Raw genomic sequence first — 6,040 nt, 5'->3', positions numbered from 1 at the left:
TACAAAATGTTTTGTATTCCCCGAATACTCCCTGGAAGTCAGAAGATGGGAGCAAACCCTAAGGAAGTCACCGCATAAGTAGCTCCAGGGTCTGGTATCTGCAGGGCAGCAGTGTTGGGAGTACGCTCACAAAGCTCAGCTCTCGATTGTCGGTGCAGAGAGGGGTAACGTGCACTTTAGGAATGGTAGAAACAGACAAAAAAATGGTGAACATGGGCTGGACTGGAAGAGATAGAGAGGAGGAAGCCTGTCAATATGCTGATGGATTACAAGTGGGGGACCCCCACCCATATGCCAGGAAGAAAGCTGGGACTTGATCCCTCAGCACCCTGAGAATACATTCCCACCCCCATGAATCCCCGAGCTACAGAAATGGCCCAGGCAACCCCCGTGTCACATACACCGCCCCATTTACAGTAACACAACTGGCAGAAAGAGCTAAACAGATCCCTGCATTTGTGCCCAATTCCAACCCGGACATCTCTTTCTCGACGGTACCCGCCAACCACGGCTCCTGCACAGACTGGACGATGCAGAACAGTTCAAGTTGACGCTCGTGTTCGAGCCCCATGGTGCATTCCGCTTTTACCAATCCCCAGAAATGTAGCGGGAAGGGAACTTGGAGGTGGTGATCCTGACTGCAATTGGTCATGACAAAGAGGACCCTGTGGACGGCTCAGAAAAATACAGGCAAAGCAAAAAGGTGGACATCCAACAGCAATTGCCAGGCAACTTTGGACCAGTGTTTGAAAAATTAGACTAGACCAGGTTAAACGCACAGGATCAGGCAAACTGGACATTCATGCATTCGTGTTGCTTGCCACTGAGAATGGAGCAAGGGCGTGCCAGAACTTTGACCCCAGAGACGAGACACACAATGAGGCGTGGTACTCTGAAGGCTAGCCGGAGCTTGGGAAAGGGAGGAGAAGGAAATAGAAAAACCCAAAAAGACTGGGAAGATAAATTTGGTTAGAGCTCCAAACTCTGACCCGGTCCGGAAGAATGAAGGGGAGGAAGTAAAACCAAAGGTTCCCCACCCCCTGACACACCTCCCATAGCAAAAAGCTCAGCCTCCGAGGAACTCTAGGCAGATGAAGTATTACAACAGCAGAAGAACACGTCAATTTGCTAGGGAATGTAGGTAACCCCGACAGCAACCAAGGGAGCGACTAGGATGTCCAACAGTGGGATCTGGACAGCCTCTCAGGATGGCCTCAGTACGTCCTGAGGTGTCAGGAACACCAGAGGGAGGGAGATGTCAGACTCAGCAACCTCCTTCATTTTTAAACTGCTAATGGGGGCAATTGGAGGCTGCTAGAGCTTTAGTTGATGTGGGGATGTTTATACGCATGTCATTTCATGATCAATGTCTTCCAGCATTCTTTTGTATCAAACCCCAAGGACTTTCGGGAGGTGTGTGCAAGATTGTGTTTTACTCTGCTTGGATTCTTGAGTGAAAATTGAGTTTTGTTTGAAGTGTGTGAATGATCTAAAAGTTTTAAAATGTTGAACAAGGTGTGGCGACTTGAGTTTACTTGAGAGAACATGGAAGTATGAGAGGGCCCCACCCATCCATCTTTTCCTTTATTCTTTGAAATGTGTTAAAAATCTTTCCATTGTGGAAATTAACAGTTTATTCTAAGTTGTTCAGTTACATGCAAAGGTTCTGAAGGAAGAAAAGCACAAGCATGGATTTTTTTTTGTTTAGTCTTACCTCTGTTTTATGTTTATGTTCTTTTATTTCTTTCCTTTGGAATTGATAAGATCACGTGTGAGAGAGAGTGCAAGAGAGAATGCGAGAGAGAGAGAGCATGAGAGCGCGAGAAAGAGAGAGCATGAGAGCGCGAGAGAGAGAGCGAGCAAAAGGCCCAGATTCCATACTGCCCATGTGGAATCCAGGTTAAGGTGTTGGAAATGTGGGTATCTCTATTCTGGATATCAGATTCCCACACTTCAGAGAGAAATTGGTATTTAGAGTAACTGGTGATTAGTGCATATTTAAAGTGGGAATTTGAAATTGGTATTTTGGGAGATAGATTGGAACAACTGGGGAGTAATCTTAAATGTTGCTGTTCCTAACAATAATGTTTTTCCCCAGAAGGTTAAAAGATATAGCTCAAGGCTTTTGATGCACCTATTTTGAGATTAGAATTTTTTTTTGGAAAGCTTGCTTTGATGCAATCACACTGTCTTGTAAAATGCAAATGAGAAGCTAGTGTACCCATCTCCTCAAATGCAAATGTGTAAGGTGCTTGAAGTTCAGCATGTGTCTGGTAAGAGGCAAATGAGGGCCCATGCAGTGTTTTGCAAATAGATTATGTCAAACATTGCCTTGCAAAGGAGGGTGGGGGAAGAAGAACTTGTGTTAAAAAAAAAGCAGATTCTGAGGTAAAGCAGACATTAAGCCAAAATATTAACAGATGCTCCTGAGCAAGTCCAACTCTGATTCCGTGATGCTGAGATCATTGACAGGAGCTTTAGTGAGGCTGTTACAGCAAAGGTACAGGCAGCAGGTAATTGGGTGACCACCAGGAAAGGTAGAGGAGGGTAGACAGAGTTTGGTGGGTGGGGGGGGTGGGGATGAAGGGAAAACACATGGCCTTTCAGAGAACAGTAGCAGCCAGGTCCAAGGCATAACTGGCTCTGATGCACAGCAAGGGAGGGTGTAGATGAGGAGAGCAGTGATATGAGACTCGATGGTTGGGAGGACAGACAGGACATTCTGTGGCTGCGAACAAGACTCCAGGATGGTATGTTGCCTCCTGGGTGCCAGAGTCAAGCACGTCTCCAAGCCGTTGCAGAACATTCTCAAGGGGGAGGTTGAGCAGCTAGAGGTCGTTGTGCACATTAGTACCAACAACAGATAGAAATAGGGATAAAGTCCTACAGAGTGAATACAAGGAGTTAGGTAGAGGTTTTAAAAAGCAGGACCTCAATGGTTGTAATCTCTGGTGTCATGTTCTAGTGAGGGCAGGGCAAATGAATGTGTGGCTGAGGAGCTGGTGCCAGAGGGAGGGATTCAGGTTCTTGGACCATAGGGATCTCTTATGAGGCAGAGATCACCTGTGCAGGAGGGGTGGGTTGTACCGGAACTGGAGGGGAACCAATATCCTGGCAGGAAGATTTGCTAGAACTACTTGGTGTGGTTTAAACTAGCCTGGCTAGGGGGTTGGGACACAAAGCAGTAGTGTGGCAGATGAGAAAGTTTAGGAAAATATAGAAGTTAAAGTGAGCAAGTGCAGTAGGCAGGCCAGGGAGCGAGCAATGTCTGATGGGCTAAAAAAAAATGCAAGAAGTCTGACAGGTAAGGCGGATGAACTCAGGGCATGGATAGTTACATGGGATTGCAATATGATAGCAATTACAGAAGCATGGTTTCTGTAATTTCTATAGATGTAGGGTGCAGAGCTTTCTGACTGGTTGCGTCACCACCTAGTACGAAGCCTTCAATGTGCAGGATCAAAAGAGGCTGCAGAGGGTTGTAGACTCAGCCGGCTCCATCATGGACACCACCCCCCCCCCCCCCCCCGCGATCAAGGACATCTTCAAGAGGCGGTGCCTCAAGAAGACAGCATCTATCACTAAGGACCCTCACCATCCAGGACATGTCCTCTTCTCATTACTACCATCAGGGAGGAGGTACAGGAACCTGAAGACCCACACCCAACATTTTAGGAACAGATTCTTCCCTTCTGCCATCAGATTTCTGAACAGTCCATGAACTCTACCCCGTTATTCCTCTTTTGCACTATTTATTTATTTTTGATAACTTGTAGTAATTTTTATGTCTTGCACTGTACTGCTGTCGCAAAACAACAAATTTCACAACATATGTCAGTGGTAATAAACCTGATTCTCAGAAATGGGCAGGACTGATACCTCAATGTACCACGGTACAGATGCTACAGACATGATAGAAGTGGAGGCAAGAGAGAAGGGGGGGAGTTGCAATGTTGATTAGGGAGAAGAACTTGGCAGTTTGGTAGTGAAGCAAAGTCCAACAGTCCAGTAAGCCTTTCATAAAAAAAGGGAGTTGTTTTTGATTGGTTAAGTGGGAGACCAAGCAGTGAATAAAAAGGAGGCAGGTTCCAGCAGAACAGTCAGAGTGAGTGGGAGAGGACCTGGTGAGCAGAGGCTGAGTGAGAGGCCCAGGTAAAGTGCTTCATCTTCCTTTTCTTGAACTGTTTGCTAAGATAAATTGCTTAGTAGGCCTGTAATTGTAATTTAAGCCATGTTAATTAGACAATAAGGTATTTAGATACAAAAACAGATTATAATTAATTAAATAGAGATGTAGGGCCAGACAATATGTTGTAGTTGCATGATGTGGGAGTAGGTGGACTCCATTATGGTTCCTGGTATCTGGATCTGTAGCAAGTGTTGGTTGCTTAATCAGCTTCAAACACTGACATGTCAGTGAGGGGGAGAATTACCTGGACACTGTTTCAGAAGGCAGGTACACCCCTTAGATTAACTGCATCAAATTCAGTTGCTGGTCAGGAACAGGAGGGTGAGACTATGTGTGAAGCAGGTAGAGGGATCCAGGAAGTAGTGTTGAAGAAGCCTCAGGCCTTCAGCTTGTTTAATAGGTTTGAGATTCTTGTTCCCTGTGTGGACGGGAGCAGGGGCTGCAGGAAGAATGAACAACCTAACCATAGCACTGTGGTTCAGGGTGCCATTTCAAGAGGGGGAGTGAAGCAATTGGAGATGATATAATCAGGGGAATAGACAGTCTTCTGTTGCCAGGATCGAGAGTCCTGATGACTGTTTCCTGCCTGGGTTCAGGACATCTGGCCTACTCAGGAATTTGGAGTGAGAGGGGAAAGTGGGAGCAGCTAGCATCTAAATTAAAAAGCAGAACCAAGAAAGTTTCTCTGGATTACTACCTGAGCCATGTGGTAATTGGCACAGAGTCAACAAGATTAATGAGGTAAAACACATGGTTCAAAGATTGGTGTGGGAAAAGTGGGTTTGAATTAGTAGGACTTGGCATGAGTATTGGAGCAGGAGGGAGCTGTTCTGATTAGATGGGCTCCATCTGAATCATTGTGGGACCAGAATCCTGGTGAATTGCATAACTAAGGCTGTAGATAGGGATTAAACTAAATAGTTTGGGGGGGGGGGGGTTCAATGGCATGGAAAAGTGCAGGAGGGGTTATTGAAGTGTCCAGAATATAAAAAAAGATTCCTAACAGCTTTCTAAACTAACTTCAGGCAACAAGGGGTCTACTTTGAAAAGAGGCTGTTATATACAAATGTACACAGTATTGGTTTATTATTGTCACTTGTACTGAGGTACAGTGGGAAAAACTTGTCTTGCACACTGTTCATACAGATCAATTCATTACACAGTGCATTGAGGTAGTACAGGGTAAAAACAATAACAGAATAAAGTGTCACCGCTACAGGAAAGTGCATTGTAGGTAGACAATGAGGTGCAAGGTCATAACAAGGTAGTGCAGATCGAAATTGGCAGGTAAACACTAGGCAACATGGCTGAAAGAGGTTCTGAGCTGAGAGCTAGACATGCAAGGATGCACATCCTATTGAAAAGACAGGTGGGCAGAGGGGGAGGGGTGGCCCTGTTAGTTTTTTTAAAAAGGAAATTAAATCAATAGCAAGGAGCAATATAGGATCAGATGATGTAGAAATCTTTGTGGATAGAGTTGAGGAACCACAAAAGGTAAGAAGACCCTGATGGGAGTTGTGTACAGGCCTCTGAGTAGTCAGGATGTGGGGTACAAAATGCACCAGGAGATAGAAAAAGGCAATGTTACAGTGATCATGGGGGACTTCAATATGCAGGTAGACTAGGAAAATCAGGTTGGTGGTAGACCCAAGAAAAGGAATTTGTGGAATGTCTATGATATGGCTTTTTAGAGCAGCCTGTGGTAGAGCCTATTGGGGAACAGGCAATTCTGGATTTGGTGTGTAATGAGGCAGAATTGATCGGGGAGCTAAAGATGAAGGAACCCTTGGGAGGCAGTGACCATATTATGATAGAATTCACCCAGCAGTTTAAGAAGCTGAAATCAGATAT

This window comes from Pristis pectinata, chromosome 12 (assembly GCF_009764475.1).
Source record: "Pristis pectinata isolate sPriPec2 chromosome 12, sPriPec2.1.pri, whole genome shotgun sequence".
Classification (NCBI taxonomy): Eukaryota; Metazoa; Chordata; class Chondrichthyes; order Rhinopristiformes; family Pristidae; genus Pristis; species Pristis pectinata.
The sequence above is the reverse complement of the archived record's forward strand: the minus strand, read 5'-3'. Positions refer to the sequence as shown.